Source organism: Aythya ferina, assembly GCF_964211825.1.
Source record: "Aythya ferina genome assembly, chromosome: 20".
In the NCBI taxonomy this organism is placed as follows: domain Eukaryota; kingdom Metazoa; phylum Chordata; class Aves; order Anseriformes; family Anatidae; genus Aythya; species Aythya ferina.
In genome coordinates this window covers 6,246,145-6,271,449 of record NC_140318.1, presented here as the reverse complement: position 1 = coordinate 6,271,449, position 25,305 = coordinate 6,246,145, and the positions used below count along the sequence as shown (strand labels likewise).

At 47.4% G+C, this 25,305-nt stretch overlaps 1 long non-coding RNA gene across 1 annotated transcript; it reads right to left on the bottom strand.

The window, feature by feature from the left end:
* LOC311421860 lies at positions 1 to 22,724 on the bottom strand. Its single transcript, XR_014685083.1, has 3 exons — positions 22,602 to 22,724; positions 2,493 to 2,744; positions 1 to 1,926 (listed from the first exon to the last, which is right to left on the bottom strand). It is a non-coding gene; the product is annotated as an uncharacterized lncRNA (long non-coding RNA).
* Between the last annotated feature and the right edge of the window lie 2,581 nt (positions 22,725 to 25,305).

Genomic DNA, 25,305 nt, shown 5'->3' with positions numbered 1-25,305 from the left:
TTTGCTTCCCGCAGCAGTCCTGCAGGACTGCGCCTTCCTCCCGGCTCCACTCGCCCCCGTGTTTGTGCTTTGCCTTGAAAATGTCACAGACCTTGTTCACAGTGAAATTTGAAATAAAGTACTCGGATGCCCATTGGCCACCTTGGGGGGATAGGAACAAACATGGTTATTTATCATTGGGCACTCCGGCTAGAAATAAAATATCAATTGTAATTTATCATGCTGAAAATATGGCAACATTTTTTACTCCCCGTTCCCCCTCCTTCCACCCATCAACAAAAGTGGGTGGAAGTCAAAATTGCTGAGCAAAAATATAATGTATGTACATAAGGAGAGGAAGCAAACGACTGGGATTACAATTTATTGCAGAGACCGTAGGCGGCGTATGTGATTGCACACAAGAAAATTGCCAGAGATGCAGATATTTTGCAGAGCTTATTTACTCTCTTCTTACTTTGCAAGTAAATAAGATATTCGATAAGAGATGGCAATTTTCTCACAGCCTCCAAACAGCTCCGTATTTTTGATGATGAGTTGTAATCCCGACATTTTGCCTTTGAAAACAACACACACAAAACCACCCCATCTCCCACACTTTGTATTTTCCTATCAGAATAGGTTTATTCTTGTAGGAAATTACTCTTCATTTATGAAAACCTTTTGATTACTATAAAAAAAAAAAAAACACTATGGTGCCACGCTGATGCACGGTATTGTATTTCTGAAACACCCCAGCTTCTTTTGAGAACCCGCCGGCATTGATGTGAGAGTCAGATGGCATTGATGGGGCGGGAGCTCAGGAGAGCTGTGAGGTCCCCATCCCATTGGCATTCGTCTTCCTTAGCCACATCGACTGGAAATATCTGATGCCTTTTCTTGGAGGGGCGGCTGAGGATGAGTAGTGGGGTTGGAGGAAGCAGGAGCACAGGGATTTGTTCTGCCTTATGAGTATCGATGGTGCTGGGCGTCACATCACCAATAGGACATTTATCCTCCTAATTAGTGCCATGTGCAATCCTCTCCCCTTCTTGGAGGAAACCTCCAGGGAAGTCACTGAAACATGGCTGCACCTACCCCACTTTTGGGGACACAGGGCCAGTGGCAGAGCACATGTATCCCCCCATTCATTTCTCTGATTTTTGGTACCTGGCCTCCACTGGGAGGCCTCTGACCGATGGCCAGCTGGGTGCCAAGAGCAAGGCTGGAGGAGCCAAGGGACTGATCCTGTGCTGAGCTTTGATGGATGGTGAGAGAGAAATTGGAAAAAGCAGAGAGCAGGTATGAGACAAATGAACTGCTTTACAACTGCACTTCAGTATTTTTAGCTCAAAAAAAGGAGGCCCACATGCCAGTAGCACACACACGGGCATCTTCATGCACCTTTCCTTTTCTCTCCCAGCTTTTGAGCCTGTGACTGACCTTGGCTGATGCCAATAGGTGGAGCAGAGGCAGGATTCACACCAAAACCTGTGCCTGTGCCTTTGCAGCTGCCCCCACAGCTCTGCTGGCAAGGGCAGGAGGCTGAATCCAACCTGTGCTGAGGCAGCTGCCTGCCAAGGCTGTGCCTCGCGGCACGGAGAGCTCCTGGGAAGATGCATCCCAGGCACAGAATTAGCTCCCTGCAGCTTAAAAAAGGCAGTGAATAATGTTGACATCAAAACGAGAACAGGACAATCTGGATGTCATCCAGTTTATCCAAATATTGCTATTTTTGGCTTTGTTCGAGTTTCTTTGCAGCTCAGAGGCACATCCCAAGATCCCAGTGCTTTTGATCTGGAAAGTACTGAATAATTCCCTTTAAACAGCCATAAAAGAGGAATTTTTGACACTGCAGCCATAGCAACGACTGATGTCATAAATGCAGGAGCATGACTTCATGGCGGGATGGGAGATCAGACGGAACTTTTGCTCAAGAGCAAACATCACCTGCGGTAGAGTGGGGAATAGAGAAAATTGTGAGTAAACACCAGCTCGCTGCTTTGCATAAACGTCCCTTTACCTTGAGTGCTGCTGAGGACAAACACACCCCTCCCGAGGTATCAGACCGGTCGTTACAGGCAGGGCTCTCCAAGAAGACACAATTTGGAGGCACGATTTAGCAGGACAAACCCTGCAGATATTAACCCATTCCCAGCCCTCCCATGAGGCTGGCTTCGGACTGCACAAGCTGTGAGATGCTGGATATTTCCAGGGAGATCAAGGATGCTCTGGTTCCTGCTGGCACTCACAGTGCTGTTTAGCTGTGCTAAACTTGGGTGGAGATGGAGGGTTGGTCCTCATCCCCTCAACCTGTGGTGGCAGCAGCAGATGTCCTCTCAAAAAGGGGACATTTGCTCCCTGAGTGCATTTAAGCCACCCGGGTGGCTTATGGCTAGTGGCTGCTGCAGCAAAAGACGCTGCTGGAGGAGCCCCTTGCACATCCTAGGGACAGCTTGCAGGACGGCTCACTGCTGCTGCTCCTAAAAGGCATCTTGGACAAAAATAAAATGTACCGAGGCATTTTAAATTCAGCCTGGAGGCGATCTCTGTCTGCAGCCCTTGGTTCACATCACCATCTGGCAGGAGGAGCTGAAATCCATTTCCATCAGAGGGCTTGCCAGCAAGCACAGCGAAGTGAAGGTGGGAGCTGGTTCCTCCAAAAGCAAGGGCTCCTTCGAGCTCCCTCCTCTGCCTGGCAGCCTCCCAGAGTAGCGCCCGGGGGAGCAGGAGGGTTTGACGTGAGGCTGTGTTGTCATTGCCTAAATCTGCATCGAAAAGCAAGCACAGAGAGGGCTTCGTCTCTCCAAGTTGGCCATGCACATTCTGGGGCACTGGCCAAGGCTTAGAAAATTTAACTGCTCATGGACTTTTTAGTTCATGGGCCCTTTCTTCTGGTCCTTACTGCTGTAAAGCAAAGACAAATTTCTTCTGGGGTGTTTCTTTATCAGAAATAACCTGAAAACTGTAGGCAGAGGCCAACCCCCAGCATCCCATGACAGCATCCCTGCACCCCACCACAGACACAGTGCCCATATCAGAGAGAAACCAGGAGGCACCTCTGGGTGCTCACAGTGTGCTCAACCCCAAACCAAGGCGGATCAGAAGGTGAGACAATTCTGCAAGGATACGGCGCATCTACGCACGTATTTCAAGTAATATTTTGTCAGGGAACGTTGTACAACAGAGAGGACTGTGTCTAAAGGGAGTCTAATTTTCCTCCATGACGGAGCCTGACTGCCTGCCAATACCAAATAGCTTCATTTATAAAATCTCTGTCATTGTCACCAGGCAAGTTTCTGCAGGGCTACTGAGAAATGGGCCTCGGGCCAAGCTATATTGCTTGCTTCATCATCCCGCATGTCTGTGTTGTCTGCACCAAATTTTCAAAATCTATTATTCACATCAGCCTGGGGGTTGAGGAAACAGATTTCCAATAGTTTGCAAATATCACATTTGGAACAAAAGCCGTTTCCCTTCTGCAGAAAAACAAAGGGACGTGCGTTAGAGGCCCCGGCAGGTCCCTGACCCGAGATCGAAGGGCGATGTCACTGGCTTGGCACAGACCTTGGGTAGGTGCAGGGGAGCCAGCCCTGGCTGTGGGGGCTCCAGTTTGGGCATCCTGAAAAGCTCACCAACTTGATGTCAGGAAGCTCATCCCTCCCCAGCCACAGCGTGCTGTGTAGGGTGCAGGGATGAGGAGCTCAGGGCAGAGCTCAGCTCATTCTGGGCTCTCCTGTAGCAGCCCTAAATCTCCGCCGCTTCTCACCCTGCTGGGTGGGCATCCCTCTGCCTGGGGGCTCCGTGGGGTTCCTACTACAGCAGTGGGTTTTGCTAGCATTTTCACTGCCCCAAAGGCATTTCCACTTCGTGATCCTGAGTTCCTCCTCCGCTCTTGGTAATAACTGCGTTTCAGCCACCAAAGCAGGACAAATGGCTTGACACTGATTTCATATTTGTTTTCCCAGAGATTAAATACTCTGAAATAATAACAACAGCAAGGCTTAGAGCAACAGAGGGAATTTTTCTGAGCTCATATGCATTCAGCACAGTGAAGAGACAGGAGATTACGGGGTGGGGCTGGGCTCTGCCCACAGGAAGGTACAGGATTGATTTTTCCTGAGACAATGGGTTTTGAATTAGTGCACACACAGTCCCGTGTAGCTTATAGTCAGGGGAACATTAATCTGCTTTTATGGTCCATGCCTTTAATCAAAGCCTGTTGTAATTAACGCGCACACTAATAACTCCATAAATGCAGGACAGATTTCATAGGAAAATTTACACAAAGGGAATTTTGACCAGAAAACACAGTTTGGGCTGTGTCTGACTGTGGGCACAGCCTGGGCACATCACCTCCCTCTGTTTGACCTCAGAGGCTGTTGCATGCTTTGTAATATTTGGGAGAAGTTTTCACAGCTCCTGCTATAGGGGATCAGACATTTTGGGGGTGAAGGAAGAGCCTGGTGCCTGTTCAGTGTTTCACCCCAGGTGGTCTGTTAGGGAAGAGCGGAGCCTTGAAGAGCTCTCCCCATGAATTACTGGTGACATTGCTCTCATCTAAAATCCCAGCCCATCTTGTGAATGCGGAGGGCTGCAAGCGTGGGGAAAAAGGTGCCAAAGGGGTTTCCCACACTGCAGAGGGTGAAGCTTACAGCAAAAATAATTGGCAAAAGCTGAATCTGGTGGCAAGCTGAGAAGAAAGGCGCTGGCAATGCGGCAAGCGAGGCAGATCCCTGCCCTGCCGTTGCACACCGTGCTCCGGGGAAAGAAGCCTCCTGTCACCGGGCAGGGGGAAACTTGTTGAATTAATCCAGAGATTTAACGTCCAGCTGTTGTGGAGTTTACAGGCATAAAAGATTACGGTGCTCAGAGGTCCTATGCCACAGAGACTAACAATTTTTGCTGCAATGGGGCTATCAAGAATTGGGATTGTGTTTTATGGGACTGATATACGACCCTATAAAGAAGAGACAAGATCTCTTTCTTTTCTCTCGGAGTAGCTGGGGTACCACGCGACAAAGCTGCAATAAACTCTGCTTGAGTATTCAGGTGTTCCAACACAGCAAAACCAAAGTTTTCATATTATTACTATTAATTATTACTATTATTACATTAATTTCTAAGGCATCAATCTCCATACTATCTGAGACTCATGACATAAATTTAGCACAAAATTAGCATACATTAGCTAAATTAATGTAACATACCATATGTGGCAAAAAATAACGTAACATAATGTGGAATAAATTACAATAATTTAACATTGACTCTCAGGACTTGATGAGACTGTAAATCTTCTTTAAGAACTAGGATTAAAGCAAGAAACATGAAAAAGTGGATTCATTTTACAAAGGAACAGCCTTTGCAAATGCAGCGTTTTGAAACACAGTTAATTTAGTGAAAGGTTTCATCCAATTTGCCACTTAATAGCATTGCTTTGCAATTACAACATTCTCTTTCACCCAAAGCACCTGCAGCCCTTTGCAAATAATAATTCATTTTCCCCGTGTCTCGTGGAGTCTCAGCGCCCTCGGGTTTTACACGGGGTGGAAACGAGAGGCTGATAAATGAAACCATTTGGGCAAGCCCAGCAGAGGCAGAGCTACACCCCAGTGCTGCTGCCCCCAGTCCTGTGCCCCCATTGCCCACCCGCTTGCTGCTGCTGCTCACCTGGGGCTGGGTGAAACCCCTTCCCTGTGCTGCTCAAACACAGCCCTAATGTCTGCGTGCCTCTAAGGGCATGAGCGTAGCGTGGAGGCGCTGGGCTGCAGGTGGCTGCCCCAGCTGGGGCTCGAGCTGCTGCCTCTCACCGCTCTCCTGCTGCTCCAAGGGGATGTTATATCCCATTTTCTCCCCACTGGTTTGTTTGAGGAGGCATCTGGCTTTAATGGAAGGGAAGTTTTTACCGCAATAACCATGCAGAGCTCAATTTCGCTCCTGCTGAAGCAATCCTCCCTGCTAGCTTGTGATTTAGAGCTGACAAAAAGCCCATTCTCTGGGTCCCCATCCACCTCCAGACCATAACCCTACAACACATGGAAGCCGTTAACCTATTTCTCCATCCCCGTGCGGTCTGCCTCTTGCTCGGATGATCAGAGGAACACAAGCAGCACACGGAGCTTTATTGCAACTGCTGCACTCACGTCTGCTGGGAAGGCACACGATTGCAATTTCCCCTCCACGTGAAGCGTTTTGCTGCCATTAGCTCGGGAGAGCCACGCTCCTCCGCGCCTCTGGGGGAGGGAGAGAGGAGGCAGAGTCAAGACACTGCCCTTGAAGAATGCAGCAGCGAGTATATTAGTCATAGGAAATCCATTGCTCAAGATGATGAATGCCCTTCCCTGCTCTGCTGCTGCTAGTTTTCAGAATTAAAACTGGGACACAAGTTGCAGCTCCGTAAGGACACTAATTTACGTGGTGAGTACACTGGTTGCAAACCACAGCAGAGGTGGTCTGGCCACTGGTGAGCTCTCCATTTCCAGCTCCCTCTCACGCCCAAAATTTCCTTGGCACATGCCATCTGCCTTGTGTGATGGACCACGGATGGCGCTGGTGCACACCTTCTCCCCTGTCTCTCAGAAGGGCCCCTAACCTGCACCCCCAAGGGAAGGGAGCCCCTGTGGGATATCTGCCACCCAAGCAGAAGGGGGTTGTTCATCCCAGAGGGCTCAGGAATGGACACAAGAGCCAAAAAGTAGCTGATGAGGAGGATGAGGGGACTGGTTGTTCCCCACTGCTAATCTGCAGGGTAGTTTTGAGCCCCCAGCATCCCAACCCCAATCCCCAGCTCCTTGAATGAGGTGTTTAGCCCAAGCCAAGGGGTTATACCACCAGGGAGGGCAGCTCCAGGGTCAGAGGCTGAGCTAATCCGCCCTTATGCTGCTCATCCTGAGACAAGGCCAACTCTCCAGCACTCTCTTTGCCCATGCAGGCAATGCACGAGCATCCTCCTGCTCCCACCCCACCAGAGCCATGGGGGAAGTCACTGCAGTGATGTTCCCAAGGAAATTGCCATCCCCATAAACACATAAGAGAGGAATGGAATGCAAACAGGTGGAAGGATGACAAATGCCTCAGGGCCCCCGACACACCAGGATGGCAGGAACCTGTGGGTGGAGGGAAATGTTGGTTTTCAACACAAAACCAATCCTGCACCAATTCAGAGGCAGGTGACAGCAGGGCAATTTAATCAACTGCTCCAAAACCTTTCAGGTTCAGAGCAACAAAATGCTTTAGTGAAAATATAGCAAATGAAACATTCCCAGACTTCTGAAATTCAGATCTGTGTTTCAGACAATCAGTTGAGTTATGACAACGCCAGAATGGCAATGCTGGAATTTTCTGAGGGGGGAAAAAAAACTTAAAATTGTGCTTGCTCCCAGTTTGTCACACATTTGATAGTGTGACAGAGGTTTTAAAGCTCTAGAGGTGATGAAATAACATTAATGATAATCTTAGGTGAGCAGTAAAATACACAGGTGTTGCCAATAAATCGAGTGTGCTTTTTCCACCATTGGGATGTTGGATGGATACAAGCTCCTCTGCGAGACATTTTTGTTGTGCTTTGCTGAAAGCAGCGGAGGAGGAAGGTTAAAACCAATGACAGTGCCTGTACTGGAAAGAGCCTGTGAAATTCGGTAGTTATTCATCAATTTAAAACAATGCAGACTGCGATTGAAGGAACTATTATAAACCCAGGAAGGGTAGCGTAAAACCTCAGAATTATTCATCAGTCCCCAACCCAGGCCTCTGCTTGTGCTTTTTATCTTGCAAATAAGATGTCAGATCTCTGGAGGCTTAATTCAGTCTCTGCTTCCCCAATTTGGTGGACCATATATAACGATTTGCCATTAAATATCCCACATTCACAAATTTCTACATTTATTGGCTTCATTTTAAAACATCATGGCTATCTTTTTATGTCAGCAGGAGATATGACAGAGCTCTTCGATGAAGAGAACCAACTATAAAAGGTGCTAATAAAGAAATCAATCTAACATTATAGCATATATTTAGAATTAATTCTACCTGTTCTCCCCTATCCCCCCCCCACTCCAAGCAACAGACAGCAGCTAATAACAGCAGGATCATCTGAAAGGGTATATCCCTTGATTTAAAAACTGATGTGTGTCAGGGTAATGGGATTAAAAATGAATTGCCTTTTCTAATAGCTTCCCACCAGCATCTATCTCACTGTCAGGGCTTCCCAAACAACAGAACACAAAGGCTCAGCCCAAAATTAGCCCATTTCATTTTAAGACTCTTCTTAATGGTCTTCCGAATGAATTCTCGCTATTTTGCAACATAATCTTAGAATTAAATATCAGCTAATTTATTTTTTTATATACTGGTAATGCACAACAGGGATCCTCACTTAGCAACGGTGCCTCACAGATTAAAACAGTGAATCCTTACGGGGAGATCGGGCTCTAGGAGCTTTCCTTGCTCTGTTAGCAAAGAGCAGCAGATGCCAGCCCCTCTCCCTGCCTTGGGACACAGGGCATAACCTCGTATGGGATGCTGGCAGGTTGATGGAAAGCAGAAATCCCCTTCAGGGAGTTCTCCCCTGTATCCCCTAGCCGAGGATCAGGACCTGCAGTGGTGGCAGAGAAACCAGAGGCAGGTGAGGCTGCTGGCTCAGGCAGGCAGCACCTTTCCCAAATTTATATTCTTGTGTACTCCAGCATGCGCTCTCAATTGACAATCATGTCCTGTTCTTAACTGCAGCCTTGACACCACTCTGTTTCTTTGGTGTACAAATCTGTCAGGGGTGCTGGCTGAGGAAGTACATAAAAGCATTTTTTTTCTTCCATTTGCTTGAGTCTGAGAGTTTTTACATATCCGAAGAGAAATAAAAAGATGATGAGTCTTTGATACTCTACGGCACATCTTGTGCAAAGATCACTTAGTTTTATTCGTGGTGTCTATGAAGGATCTCCTGACGCTACGCCTGCCATTCAAAGGGGAGGAGGCAGTCTAGGAAAAAGCACAGGTGGAGACAGATCCAAAATAGATGTGAGCCAGTGCCTCCCCTCCCGGCACTTCCACATGGCACACGGAGGGCTCGGGCTAAGGCAGGGTAAATATATTCATGCCTCGTGGATGGAAACAGCCCTGCAGGTACCGAGGTCTGAGGAGCTCCCCATGCAGAGGGCAGCTGGTGCAGCATCTCTGATGTGCACTCACCCTGATCAAGTCCAGGGTTTCCCAGTTCTGGTTGCAGGCTGGGACTGGGGACTTGCAATTGCAAGAGCCATCCTCCTGGGTACCAGAGGAGATATTGAAGGAGCTAATTGCAATTTCCATCTTCTAAGGGATTTATTAATAAACAGTGCAGGAAAATATCCTCTTTCCAATTATGACAAATACCTTGAAGGTATAGTGTCCTTTTAAACAAACATTAGAAGCCTTATTAAATCTAAATTAAATGCTCACTAAGGGGCATTCATTGACAAAAAGTGTTTCCAAAAGTAATGAGCAGGTCACCTCACTTGTGTATTACTGCTCAACCTTGGCTTCCCTGAGAGACAGCCCCAGATAATGCACCAAATGCTTGGCTGATGAATGACTCTGACAAAACGCTCTTGACCTTAGGAGGCACTCCAAAGTGATGAGCAGTTAATGATGAAAGGCTCCTGAAAGAAGTTGTTTTAATTTCTGACCATAACATGCAATTTTCAAGCCACTCCTCAGGGGGAGAGGGAGAAGAGTACAAGGGAAAGCGGGGAGGTGGTTGTATTGCAATATTTAACGAAACACAAGTTAACAGCATCACTGAAAAGCACTGTGCTCTCAGTTAAGGGATGCTGAAGGGGATGCACACTGCTTCCCTAAACCCCCTAAAGCCCCCTAACCAGTGAGTCTTTCCTTTAAGTCTTTGGTGGGTGTTACTCCTAACACACCCCACCCTCCTCAGCTTACAGCTGTCCTTGTGGTCTGCCAGAAGAACCCTGCTTCATGGCAGAGGGGACACCAGCTGCATGACATCTTGTCCCATCCCTTCGTGTTGTGCCACCCTACATCCCTTCTCCCCAAGCTATGGCATCAGCCCAGGTGCCTGAGAGAGTCCAACACCTGCTTGTCAGCCTGTGATTGCTCCAGCCCCTGAAGCACTCACTTTTCTCCCATTCTGAAGGCAATAAAAGTAATGAGAAGACTGATTGTGCCATCTGCTCCTGAACATTTTCACCTGCTCCAGCAAGGCAATTTGTTTCCTTGACTCCATCAGCCACCATCCCCTGGGCAGCAGCTGGGAAACCCAGCAACCTGGGTGCCTTTTCCAGCCCATACGGGCTTCTCCTGGTGCAGGGATCAAAGCAAGAGGTTTGCAACATGAGAAAGAGCCATCAAGGTGCATCCCTTCACCTGGAGGGACAGAGCAAAATGAGAAGTTGGGAAAAGAGAAAGACTTGGCCTCAAAAGTCCAGCTTTTGGGACCAAGTAGGTCCCAAGTGCTCTTTGGTAAATGATACCGAAACATCACAACTCTCCTTGGGGAATACTGACGTTGCACACTTGATGCCCTGGTAACCCCAATGATGAGAGCTCAAGGCTTCACTCAAGGTCACCAAGACAGGCAGTGGTTGATCATGGTGTGACCCCTCACATTTCCCACAGGAGCCTCCATCTCCTGCTCCTTCATCCACCTCTCCAAGAAAACGAGAGAGATTTTTTCCCCCCCTTATAGCTGAATGCAGCAAGATGTATTGGTTCAATCTAAAGGCACAGCAAATAGTCACAGGGCCTTGGCTCCAGAGGGATTTTTGGTCTTTTTTATACCAACTAATTACATTTAAACAAATTCTCACTGTTGAGCTCATTGGAAAGTGTCAGCTCCTGTTTTTGTCATTTGGCCTCACAATGCTCATTCTGGCTGCATTTGCCTAGCACTTTCATTAACCTTTCAGGGCATTTTGCTTATGGAACAGTGGGGGAAAAAAAAAATAAAATGCTACTTTGCTTGAAGTTTCAGTGCAGTTGCACTTTAATTGGCTTGTGTCCTGAATTCTGAACTGGCCTAGTCTTCATTCTGCATGCTTGTCCATGTCCACTCATCACAAAGCTAATGCCTCAGAGATATGCAATGTATGCACTTCCCACCTCCCCCCCCAAAAAAAAATAAAATATTAAAGCATCTTCTATTCTTTGCCTGAAAGGCAGGTCTCCACCCTATTCCTTAAAGCATATGGTCTTTCATGAAAGGAAAATGAAGTTGTAAAGTCTTTTGGGAACCCTTCATTGCACCTAACTGTAGGCAGCTAACTCAAAAAACTCAGTGGAGACCTTAATCATCTTAAGACAGAACAGAACTGAAAGGAGTAAATGCCTCCAGAGGGCTATTCTGAGTCACGGGAGACAGGGTGGAAGGACCTTGAGAAATCATTGAGTCCATTTCCCTTCCTCCAGGCAAGATCAGCTCCACCAAAACCACTCCTGACAGATGTTTGTCTGATCTCTCCTCCAGAATTTCTTCTGCTGCTATTTTAAGCCTATCACTTTGTGAGCACAGTGAACTTGTAAAAAAGAAAAAGAAAAAGAAAATAGAAGCCTCTTCCTCTCTGTGGAAAATGTGAACATATCTGGTAAACTGTCTTTCCCTTCAGCCTTTGCTTCTACAGAAGCAACAAACCCTGTCCGTGTTGCTTTCCTCTGTGGGGGTGATCTCTGGACCCCTCACTCTGTTCATTTCTTTTTCTGCCCATTCCTGTGCCTGATGCCTGCCTCAGAAGCTCTCAGCTTCTCACTGGGTCCTGCCCATTTCTCTTGCTCTGCCTTCCAACTACACACGGCAAAGTCAGGGCTCTAAAACAAGACTTAGCAACTACCCTTCAAGAATTATCTGAAATTGCTGTGTCTCATGCAGCCAGAAGGAGGTCAGAAAAGCAGCTCTGGTTTTATTTCATGATCCTTGCCAGGATGTGTGAAGAATGCAGGAGATTCATGCAGGATTTCACTCTGATCTTGACATCCAAGAGGCTTGAGAGACACCCCAGGGCCAGCACATTTTAAAGGAAAGTTTTTAAATGCTTCTGACCTTAGGTGAGGGCTGCTAACTTGAGTCTTTCATGAGATCCATCCTGCATTTACCAGAAGAAAATGTGCACCACTGGCAAGAGAAACTTGAAGGAGAGTGGTGTTCTCCCAAGCTCTCCTCTTGGAGCATGTTTCTCATCAAGCTCCTCTGCAACCTCCTAAGTCTCATCCTCCTACGATTTTGTTTCCTATTATAAGGAACAGCCAACTCCACAGCCCTGATTTATACCCTCTGCCTCCAGGCAATAACAACCACTTCATCACTTCCTCCAAAAACACAGGAAAAACTCCTTGAAACATGTGGCTCTTCCTGACCCAACACATAGCTGGGGATGTTTAAACCCAAAAGTTTCTTTGTAATGATCGTGATGGATGGGCTTCTGAACATTTCAGTCACAATACCTCCAGCTGGTAATGTGAAAGTGAGTGGGGAAGGAAGATCAGAGGATAAGGCCACGGCACACCTCATAAGTCAGGCTATGCAGAGCCAGGACAGCCAGCTTTGAATTGCAAAGTTCCCCTTACTGGGGAAGGATGCAATCTGTCTTGCAATGAAAGGAACAATGGGAAGATGTTAAACTTCTGGAAAGCTGATTTAGGAGACCCGGTGCTGAATGTCTGTAGGGGAACTGCCTGCTAACATTGAGTGGGATAGATGGGCCTTTCTAAAAGCATCTCTGAACTCATTCTGAGGTCTTTATTTTGCAAGGGTGGGGACTAAAGACAAATATTCACTCTTCTAAACCCCTGCATATGCAAGAATAAAAATAAGAGAATGGAATAGATGTGCTTGAGACAAGAATCACCCCAGTATGAAACCTGCCGTCCAATTCAGGTGGGCTCCATCTCACCTCTGGCAACCCCCTGCAGCCCACCTGTGTCAGGTTGGTAAAACACAGTCAGTTATTGGAAGTTTAGCCTCTCTTGCTCCTGCAGGTATAAAAGCCCCTGTGCTGTAGGTGCTACACAGAGATCCCTAGGGACAGGGATATCAGGAGCAGGACAAGCAACAGCTCCACAGCATCCCTGGCCACAGCTCTGCAGGCCATTAACTGACAGCACCCAAACGAAGGGCTCAGTGCAGAGCTGCAGAGAGCATCCATTTGAAGCTTCATTTCAGCTGCTAAAAATATGCAAGAGCTGTACCTCTCCTTCATGGTTTTCCCCTTACAAGACAAAAACCCTCCTGCTAATGCCTCGTAATCTCTCTGCCAGTCCTAGTGGCAAAGAGCTGGTGAGTCCCGAAGGGTGAGGGAGCTGACTTCTGCTACTTCTGCTCTCACAGATGGGAAGCATTAGCACTGACGGCTTGAGCTGTGCAATATGTTTTGCTCCGCAAGGAGAGAAGATGATGCTGCAGGAACAGCACGAATGAAACCGCAGAGTGGTGCAAGCCACCAGCTCAGGGCTGAGCAGGGAAGGAGCTCTGTCCTTGCTGGTCCCCTGGCAGCAACCTGGCTCACCCCACGCCTTCTGCCCAGCATCTCCCCTGCCCCAGCAGGAAGGCTCCTCCTGCCCAGCAGAGCCTCCCCGAGGGCTGCAGTCATCCGGAGGTGGTGCTGGGCCATCGCTGCACAGAAGGATGAGCTCAAAGTAATCTACTCCAGCAAGATACGGAGGCAGGTTTTGGCCAGGATCCAGGTTTTTTATTAATATCCCCGGCTGGGGGAAGGGAAAGCTGTTCTTCCTTTCATAGAGAAAGTACTGAGAAGAGGGGAGAGACATTTCTGTTCGAGCTTTCTGCTGCCTCCAGGCTCTTGCTGCCCTGGAGGGTGTCTTGTGGGCATGTTTGCAGGTCAGCAGGAAGGCACGGAGTGATGGATGTTGACCATGGAAGGACATATGTGTAAAATTCCTTTTTCATTATATACTCTGGTGTGTGGAACTGAGAGGAGGAAGTTTGCTTATTTATTTTTAATCCTAGCCTGTGAAGACACCTGACTCCTGGAGCAAATGCTCCAGCCAAAGCAAAGAAACTGCAGAATTCTGGCCAGCTCAGGGAGTTTTAGGATGAAAAGCACTGTTATCATCTCTGCTCTGTCCCCAGGGGTGCAGCGCATGGCCAAGACAGGAGGTTTCATCCCCAAAGGCTGCTCAGCCCACAGTTCCCCACAGGGATCAATTTGTGCCTTAATTTGAGCATCAGAGCTTGAGCCATGGCAAACAATCTCTGCCAATTATTTGTTTTAAGGCAGCCAAGATGCCCCAAAGCCTCCATAAGAAATTTTAAATGCAGAGCTGCTAGTCAAAAAGGAAGGATTTGGGGATTAACAAAAATATTAACAGCAGGAGAGAGGTGGAGGATGGACCCATGCAGTCCAACTTCTGTGGGTAATGTTTATTTTTAGGCTATTTTAACCTTTTCTTTTTTTTTTTTTTTAAACAGAGGTTGGGGGTAAGGCTCTAGACTGTCACAGATGACACCACTAATTTGGATTCTAGGAGGCCCTCAAGGAAGATCTCTGGTGACAGCTCTGCTTTTTTATTTAGCTACTAAAAAAGCCAAGGAGATAGAGGAGAGCCCTGAGGGCAGAGCAGGAGGACAGACCCACAGCCAGCCCTGGACAGGCAAGCTCAGGTGCATCACATGGAAATTTTGTCTCCGAGGAGCATAAACCCAGGTGACACTGGGAAGCAGGCACCCTACCTTTGGGAAATGTCACCTCATTGCAGGAGCATCACATAAGCTCTCTTCACAGGGACTCAAATTTCCCATGGCAGCCACACCATTTTTTTATTTTTTTTTTTGGAAGCAAAGGGGCTGCTTCCCTGCACTCTGGAAGCCATCAGAGTAGGCACCAGGATGTCCCTGCCCTCCTGCATCTCCCCGCTTCGCTTCCCACCTCCTGCACAACGGAGGCAGCAAAGCAAACTCCTCCTTACAGGGCCTTTGTGGACTGTGAGATTTAATTTGCCTTTCTGGGGGATCAGCTCCTCTCCTCTCAGCAGCTCCATATGATTAACCAGTTTGAATTTTCATAATGCCATCACTCATTCCACGGATACATAATGGGCTCTTGCTGAAATGAGGCTTTCACATACAAACAGCACTTAATCTGGGCTTAGTGCTTCTTCCTCACAGCTAAATGCTGCACCTTTATTTTGTCATCTCCAGCAGCAGCACATCGCACTCCCCTGCCTAGACACACTAAAGCCACCAAACACCAGAAACCCAGGAGCTTAATGACCAAGCAACCAAGCCCCAGCCAAAGTCTCAAGTTACCCAGGCAGTGAGAGCAGTTTGCTTGCAACTTGTTTACAAGCAACACAGAACAGCTTTTTTTTTTTTTTTAATAAAAATGTCTGCAGGAACAGGAGCACTTTTTCTGCACCTGTATGCCCATACTGCTTGTAACATGGAAAGGACACATCCCAGACCAAGTCTCAGCTCCAGGAGGCTGAAGCTGTAAGTGAGCTGCTTTGAAATCAGTAAATCAGTGCTCACAGGGCTGGGAAGGGCACATTGCCACCCCTCCTGCTGCTCCTCCTCCTCCCCAGGGAGTATTGGGCAAGGAAGTAAAATTGGAAAAACAAGCAAAAATCTTCTACCGCTCATTAACCACACTTTTGAGTTTATTCTCACCAGCAAGCATCTGTGCTTACAACAACCCCCTGTCCAAACACAAGGAAGATGTTTGGCTTAGAGCTGTTACAAAGAGCCAGACAGTTCAAATGATACAGCCTAGCTTGTACTACTCAAAGACTCCTCTTCAGTCACTTTTACAGGCTTTAATAGCTATGATTCCTAACCCATCCCTTGTCTTTTACATGACAGCATGTATTTAAACATACAGCTTCCCTACAACAAAGCCCAAGAAGAAAACCCTGTTGCTAGAGATCCCAACATTTATCTTTATCACTGCATCTTGGGCATCAGCATCTTGTTATTGGTTTCGTTCCACTTTTTTCCAGCGCTGAGAGACAGAAGTGGTCAGAGAGGTGGGAGTGCATCCTAGCCTGTAGTCCTGATTCGGGCTGGACTCTTAGAGCTGGCATGAGGCTGTAGCTCTTGCCTGATTGCAGGGAAATGCGAGCCTGCTCGGCAGAAGTCAATACTAAAAGCACAAGTTCACCCTGCCCTTAATGGCTTGTTATACCAGCAAAAAAGTTTGTGCCCAGCAGTGCATGAAGACTTCTTGCAGATTTCTCTCAGTGCCAAGCTTTAAAAATTGTCTCATTTTCTGAGCTCTTCAGGCTCATCCCTGTTTCACAAACAAGAGCTGCTTCATTTCCCACGAGCGTTCCTACTCCCCACCCTGCCCACCATGTTCTCTGTACAAGGCTCACACATGCCCACCGCCTCTCCATCCCCAGCCCTGCCATCCCACACCTCTCAGCCCTCTCATCACCAAGTGAATGAAATCCACCCAGCAGTGGAATTGCTCCTCACTGTCCTCATCCACAGCTCCAGCAGCACCTGCACTCAATTTAACACTTCGACCTCTCACCCGAGCCCTCCACCTGCACACACCTCATTTTTCAGTGCACCAGGCAATTTCAGATGAGTTTGTCTACCTTGCACTGAGACAATTCAGTCCCCAGGTCTTTATTTAGGAGGCTCTTAGAGCACTGACCATGTTATGTATTTCGCCCCTTGTCCATTGAACTACAGCTCTGCTGTCCTCTCTGACAGGGCTATGGGCTTTGCTTCCATGAAATAAAGGAGTCTGCTTTCCTGCCCTGATAAAATAAAGCTGGTTGCACAAGGAAGAGATGTCACTAGATCAGATCAACCCATAATACACAGCAGTATTTGAGATGAGCCACTGCTTCAAGTTAGAGAATGCAGACCCAGGAGTTACACTCAAGAGGAAAACAAGCCAGCAAGTTATGCTCACAAATGTTTGTTCAGAGATACTAATTCAGCAGCTACATTTTCAAATCTGGCAGCAGCAGGAGGCAGAGGTTGCATGGCATGAGCGTGCATTGGGTCTGCAGGATCCCAGGAAAGTCTTGCAAAAAAAAAAAAAAAAAGACAACCAAACAACAAAAACACTCCACACTGAAGCACTACAGGCCAAATAAATGTTGAACAATAAATGCTGTGAGCACAGGACAAGTTAATGCCACTGTGGCCAACACAATGGAAATGCTCCATGGATTCCTTCCGAGCATCATGTTCTCTGGTGGGGACCAGAGGACCAAGATTACTCAAATAGCTCACAAGAGACATCATGCTGGCCAATTCTGCGAGATCAGCGACTTCTGCTCTGTAACAATCCCTCAGCTGGAAGTACAAAGTTCCTGTTTAGTGTCCTGGAGAGCAGCACAATGGCAAGAGCAAATTATGCAAGCCAGGACAAAGAGGCTGGAAGAGAAGTGTGCAAGGAACAGTCTATTAATACCTGCCTGTGCTGTCATTGGCTTTAATCAGCACTAACAATCCTTCACTGTCAAGAGCATTTCCACTCACCCCCTAATTTTAAATAATTATTATAATAAGGATTCTACTAGAAAATGTTAGAAACAACTTCCTTGTCACTAAAATTGTCTAGTAATTGAAAAACAAACCAGCAGAGGATTTTATCAAGCATACATGCAAAAGAAAAGAACATTAACTACCGCACTGCAAAAAAAACGTTACTTGTCATAATATATTAGGTGTTTCATTACACATCCTGCTGAAGCTGCTAATGCATGGAAACCCAGCTAGTGTGTGGGAAGGAGAGACCTAAGGAGTCAACTTCTTCTAGGGCAAATCAGATTTGATCATATTGTCCTGCTCAAATGAATGAAACGACCATCAGAAGGACAGACTTCCAACTTGGGAACTCGAGGATTGCTTTTTTTGGGTGCCTGGGAAGCCACCCACCCAGCTGCACATGGCTCACGAGGGTGTGAAATTCTTGACGCACATCAGCATCACCCATCTCTGAGTTAATTTTGGGCATTGACATCTCTCTCATTACTTTAATTCTGTCCTAAGGACATCCTTGCCTTTGAACTATCATTGCTGTAACGCAGCTTCAAGATTCGTGGTGCTGGAAACTCTGTGCCAGGAGTGCAAGCCTAATTAAAACAGAGGAAGAAAGGCTGTAGTCAACCTGATCAATTAATGAATTTCTCAGTCACACAGCACACTGATGGGTGTTGCCCAGTGAGCTGGGCAGTTGGGCTGTCCAGGGAAGTGAAGCATGAGCCCAGCACTGGTTCATTAAGTGAGTTGATTGCTCAGCCTCCACACAAGCCAGACTGCAGCCACCCAGCAGAGTCACTGGATAAGGGATAACCAGAGGGCAAGCAAAATATTTCTAGGCTGCAACAGGAGGGCAGGAGGCCCTCCCCAGCACCCCCATGCCCACTTCCCTCACCCCAGCACCACCACTTGACTCCCAGGGCAGACACCCTGCAAGGATGCTCATTTTAGGAAAAAATGTGCTTTGCAACTCTAGAACAGAGCTAAAGATAAGAGCTGGTTTGTCTCTATTCCTTCCCTCTCCCTGGGAAGTCTGGATGGAAAACGAAGCCAATTAATTACATAAAAACAGAACTGCAACATAAATTTAATTATTTAAGAACAGTAAAAATACCAGAAAAAAAGTGGTGGCTGTAAAAGTTGCTCTCTGCAGAGAGACAGAATTCTGTCACTAAGTATAACCACAATGTACAGTTTTCCACCAGTGCTACCAAAGGTGTTTAAGTACTTCCCCAAATAGCACAGCAACAAGATCACAATATAGAGAAAGATCACCCTTCCCATTTCATTAAGCATGGGCATGAATTCCAGAGGCAATAACAGTTTGCTTAAGACCAGAAAAAAACAGGAAAGAACCATAAATTTCAACTGTTTCCTTTTAGCCTTTCCATGGGCTCAGCTCTGTTCCTGAAGAGCTACTCTTTATGTGGCACCAGCTTCTCCTCTGCATTTTACTGTCCTTGAAAACAGGGACTCCCAGCTCTGGCTTAAATTTATTATTGATAATAAAATAAATAAGCAATCATTGCAAAAAGCCCTAAAAGGCTTTCATGCTTAATTTAAATGCACCAGTATAACATTTGCAATAATCTCATGAATAGATGCAGAAACTAAGATCACGTAAAATAACATCAGCAAATTATCTAGTTGCCAACGCAACTTTCTGATAATAAAAGGCAGCTCAGGACGATTTACCATTGTTTAAGCTAATTTATTTATCTGCACATAATAGCAGCACAGCCCTAGGGAGAATACAGAGGGGGGAAAAAAATGGAGTTGATTTATTTGTATTTGTTTGCTCTGAATTGGAGCAAAATAAGAAACATGGGTTATTTTACTATATTCTGTTGAAGGAGCTGGTTTTTGGTTGCAAGTTGCCCACCAGGTTCTTCTGAAGGCAGAAAGGAAATTGGGCAGCAGCTGTCCCACAGGCACCAGGGAACAGCCATTCCCCTTCCCACAGGGGCAAGATCCATTCTTTCATTCAATAAAACCATTTTTTTGCTGCCAAAAGTCATGATTTTTGTAGAAAGGCTATTTTCCTGCTAAAATGCCAACCCAATCTGGAAATAACAGAGCAGGCCCTGCTAGTGGAAAGTTTGAAAAGGTTAAAGAAAGTCTGAAAGCTATTTGGAAACATGCGGCCACCTCTATGGGAAAGAAAATGCATCATTTCGAGGGTAAAACAACAACACCTGGGCTCCACAGCCCAGCAGACATGTTTTTTAAAGCATGCAGAGAAGATGCATGTCTTCACCTGCTACAGGCTTGACAGGAACACAAGATTTGGGGAGAAAAACAGAAAAGCTCACTCTATATTCAAGGTTTAATGCACCAAAGACACCTCTTTGCAGGGGAAACAAAGAAAGGTTCCTGCACACATCATGGTAGTTGAACTGATTTTCTCAGACAAGAAAGTATCCTCCAAACTGACTGCTTTTGGCTGGACTTTCTTGTAAACCCAGAGCAGATTTAGACTGAGAAAGATGTGCATGAATTTCAGAAAAGCAGAAGGCAGTGCTCTCTTAATTGCCAAGCTGGGAATCTGGTGACAAAACCAAAAAAAGGAATGAAATCTGACATGTAATTTTGGATTAGAACTTAGCAAAAAAAACCCTCCTACTGAGCTCCTTGCTGCAGAATCTTGCCATTCGAGAGCATTTCATTGCTCCTGAGCTGGAAGAGATGCTGCCAAAATGCTCACCAGAATCACCAGTAGGACCAGCACAGGCTGGAGGGCTGCTCCTGTCTCCCCTGGGATAACTAGGGTCACCCGAGCCCATGTGGCTCCTGGGTTTGATCCCACCACAGTCTGCAAGCACTTGACAGGAGGCAGGACTTCAGAAGCACTTGGCTTTCTATCTAGAAAGAGATCACCTTAAAAAAACAAAACAAAACAAAACACAGGACCACATACTTAATATTTCGCTAAAGTCTTGCTTCTGCATTGAAATCTTCACACAAGCAGCAAGACAAATTTCTTCATCTAAATCCCACACCACTGCTGATTCCCTCTGTCCCCACCCAGCCCCATCCCAATGCTGGGTAAGGGCCAGAGGGGATTTGCTCTCCACCTCCGCAGGGTCCCCACTGAGTGCCCTCTCCAACAGCACACAGCTTCAACCAGCCTCATTTCTGCTGCTGCTCAGCTGCACACTTGGGAACTCTAAGCTGTAAACCCTTTCAACAGTATGTTTGTTGTTTTCCTTCCACTGTTATCCATTTAACATCTTTATACATCAAAGCAGGCTATTTATAGTTGCCTTCTGGAGGCAGATCTGAACATCTCCTTTGGCTGTAGCAGGGACTCTTAGCCATAGGCCACATCAAGCGAGCGCACAAACTGAGAAAGATCTGTCTTTACGTTGCAAATAGGGCTGCTCTTTCAACTCTGCTTATAGACAAAGCCAAGCAGGAGCAAGGAACCCAGTTCTCCCAGGGGTTCTCTGCCTCGCCTGTGAAAACAAAGTGCCTCACATTTTCCTAGCACTAGGCTCTGCTGCAAGTTTTGTCTTGGCAACAACATTTCATTGCCAGACTGCCAAGGCTGAGATTGCAATTAATGATTTAATTTGTACGCAGCTTCTCAGATTGTTTGGGTCTAATTATTTTACTAGGTGGACCTGCTACCATTCGCAGTGCCATGTGCCCTGTGCCACTAAAGGGCTGGGGGTCACTGCCCTGGGACAGGTCTCAGGGAGCAGGAAGATGTCCCCAGCACAGAGCAGCCCTGGCTTGCAGGGTTACAACATCCTAGAGCATCAAAGTTGCATTACAATTTCTTCTTTGGTCCCACATCACCATCAGATCTATGGGGAAACAATTCCCTCCAGTCCTTTGCTTTAATTGTGTGTTACAACACCATTTAAATGAAGCTATGGCAAGACCAGCATGCAGCTGCCATGGGGTGCTCCCAGGGCTGCCTCTCGCCTGCCTGTTATTGAGCAGAAACATCACAACCTGGAAAAAAAATTGCAAACTCTGTGGTTTGCCTTGTTTTTGTGTCAACCCAGCCACTCTTTTTCTGGGAACAGCTGCAGTGCTGCAGGATGGATGTCCATCTAAACAAGACAGCAATCTCTGTTGCCTTTGGCATGTAGGTAAGCTGCCCCATTGGCATTCCTGTTCCTCATCCATCTGAGAGCTACAGATGGCAGGCCTCATCAATATTTTATTGACCTCTGCCACCATCTAAAATCCCCAAGCAGTTTAGTTTCTGCTTTCCTAAGTCTACTGAAATAGAAAGTTTACCCAGAGTGATTTTCAGCCAAGATGACTGAAGACAGAGTCCTCAGCTGAACTCCCTCCACTCTCCGATGGCACAGCCATTTTCTGCTCTTCTTACTTGCAAGCACAGAAGAAATAAAAGGACTGGGCTCTCAGACACTCGGTGAGCACAGTTGATCTCTACCAGTGGGGTGCCTGGACCAGCGCAGGGACTGCTGGAGCCTGGCTGAGTGTTACTAGGAATGAACAAACACGGAGCTGGTTCCTGTGACATCCCAGAGCCCATCCTGAGACACGAGCAGTCCAGGGAGACTGTGCAAGTTAACTCCAAGCTGCTTTCAAGTCTTAGAGAATTGCCAGAATGAGAGTTTTCTCCAAAATCTTTAGAGAAAAGCAGTCCACTACTATTAATGCCTAACACTATGATTTGAGCAAGAGTAAAAGCACTTACAGTGTTACTAAGTACAAATAGGAGAGGGTTTAATGCCATGCCTAGTCTGATGCTACCAAGGGTGTGTTCAGCATGGGTTGTTGCTGATGCACTGGAAGCCTGGCACCATGGGGCTGTACAACCCAACACACCCCACTGCTCAGCACCCAAGGGTCCTTGCTCTGAGTATGCCAGTGATGAAGGCACACCTAGACTGGAGAGAAACCAGTCCACAATGCTGCTGCAGAGGCAGCCTTCATCCATCCCTTAAGGTCACATCATCACCAGCAAGCAAAGGCTGGAGGATGGACATCAGAGGTGGCTGCAGAGAGATCCAGTTATTTCCCTGACACAGCATCCCCAAACTCAGGAGGCAGGCACCAGCAGAACCAACATCAATGGGCTGTGCCCTCCAGACATAGGCTCCCAAATCTCTGCCCAGCTTCAGAAATCGAGTGAGAAAAGCAAAGCAACGCAGCCAAGGTCACACAGACAGCGGAGATGCCAGGTACTCACCTGGACACATGTCTCCTCCTCGGTCCTACTATCAAACAACAACCACCTCCCACAGCATAGGCACGGGCACAACTCCAGCTCTCTAGTCAGAGGCAAACTCCCCCCCCCCCCCATCAGGAGCTGGGCTCTGCATCTGGGGGGGTATTTCATTGCTTGTGGCAAGTGGGAGCTAATTAGCCTCCTTTCTCACCAATTTCCTTCTCACCTGTTTCTTGTGCTGATCAGGTACCCACTCAGCCTGTTCAATTAGCACCCTCTCCTCGTGGGGTGAGGGTGGAGGGGATGCCTTGCCAGCAGAGACTTAACCCTTCACTGAAACCCATCCAGAAAGCCCACAGGCACCAAAATGCCTCTCTCCCCTTGCACCCGTGACAATCAGGCTTTGGCACTGGGGGTCCTGCCCTGCTCGCTGTGATGGTTCCTCGGCTGCATGGTTACACTTCCCAGCTGGCATTTACTGCTCAAAGCAACACCGATTTTATAAACTTACACCTCTTTAGCCGACGGGAGCAATTTTGTGCTTTGTCAGATTTGCGCAGCATCAAGCAGAAGGTTTGATGCAGAAGATGGGGAATTACTTGATTAATTACTTACACAGACCTCCCTGAGATGTCTCGACATAGAAAAGTATTGTTTTCTTTTGTTTATTTTCTCCTTTATATCTTAAGATTCTGCATAGCGTCTGCTGATGAATGGTAATTCATGGAGCCCCCATAATTTAATCTCCTGCAACCATCTACCCACATCTTGAGCACTGCCAACAAGAAATGTTGTTTATGCAACTGTGGCAATTTATGTTCATAGGGATGCTCCAGGGCATCCTGAATAATCTAATCTTTAGAAGTGATTTGTATACACATTTATGCCTGTATCCTTATAGACAGCACCTTTGTCTCTTCAGCTAGACATTAAATTGACTAAAACACAGCCCCCAGACCCCAAACTGAGTTCCTCTTGAAAACCCCTGGATGCTGGTGTTTGCTGATTCATCCACGGGGCCCCCTGTGCTGGTGGCTCCCCACCAGGTAGATCAGGAAACCACCAGCTGGGGTTTGTTGTATGGCAAGGAGCTGTGCTGAGCCCCATCCTGGCAGTGCTGAGCCCCTGGGCAAGCACGGCACCCTGCAGTAGCATCCCTCTGCAGCTCCGCTCCTTGCATTTTCCCTGAAATAATTGTCAAGAATCCCAAACCCGATCAACGAGTGGGTGCCCTGGCTCAAGAAAAACACACAGCTGGAAATGCACCAGGACGTCTGATTTCTCCAACCCGCGTTATAATCCCACATCATACTTTATAATGACTAACCCTCCGTCTGTGTTTTTGCGCTCCTGAAATATATTAATGTCGGCTTCTTTGCCCAGTTCCAGGCATTAAAGGCACTGCTGGATTTGAACGGTAATCCTTGATGCAGAAGTGTAATCCAAGCAGGACGAGCGTGTGTGTGTATAACTGGCCAAAACACCAGATTAAAGGGGCAGCATCTGCCTCAAAACCTCTGCTGGAATTCCTGTGCCGCTCCATGTGAGAGGATGAAACAACTCAGTGGTTTAATTTTCATTTCAAACTAACCCAAATCCTTATTTCTCATCTTCTTCCTGAATTTTGGGGAGGATTACAGGGAACCCATTGGGCAGGCTCTCCCTCCCCTGCATGCGACTGCACTGCTCCCACACCCAAGCTTGCTCTGCTGTGGGGGCAGGCAGGGTCCCATGTCCTGGGGACACGAGACCCCCATTTCATGGAGGTTGCAGTGAAAGGCACCGAAAATCAGGGGCGATTTGCTTGGCACTTTCACATCCCTCCTGGGTTTCGGGTTGGCAGGAGGAGCGATGAGAGAGAGGCGCCTGCAGTTTGGGGAGGCTGTGGGCCCGGATGGAACAGCTTTCAATTATCACGAGCCTCAGACATGGTAATGAAAATAGCATCCTGCAGAGCTGCAGCCTCTACCAGCAAGGACAGCTTCCCGGCGCAGGCAGCACCCCGTGGTTTCTCAGCTGCAGGGCTGCGTATCCTGCCCACACGTCCCCATGTCGGGCTGCAGACACGGCCACGAAAGAGGACAAACTCCTTGGAGCAGAAGGGACAGGGCTCATTTGCACCAGAGGGTCTGGCTGCTGGTGCTGTGCTCTTGCTGGATCTGGGCACTCGTGGCTGTTGCCTGCACCTTTAGGAACAGACGCCACCCCATGCTGGAGCTCCTCTCTCCCCATGCAGGAGCAGGGATTGCCCTCTCTGCTCTAGGGTTTATTCTCCTGGCTCAGAGGCTGTAAGCCAGAGCCCCTAAACCAAACCACTTGGTTTTCCATGCACCCTGTGCCTTCCCCACCTCCACCACCTTCCTGAACACTGTCCCTGGCCGCAGGGTAGCAGCAGAAGCACCCATCTGCACATCCTCATCAACCGCTCTTTGTCTTCTTGCCCATGCTCCTCCCGGCACCCTCATTTGCAATTTTCCCATGTTTTTGCTCTGTCTCCCTGGACTATAAATCAAACACCCGAGAAAGGCAAGCTGGGCTGACAGAAGACATCAGCAATAAGCCAGACAAGACGAGAGATACCATGGCAGCAGAAAACAGGACAGTGCTTTAATAATAGCATCTATTTTATTTATCATGCCATCTAAAAGTTCTTGCCGTCTGCGTCTGAATACTCAGTGCCAGGGGATGGGAAGGACAGCTGGAATATAATAAGAGCTGACCTGAG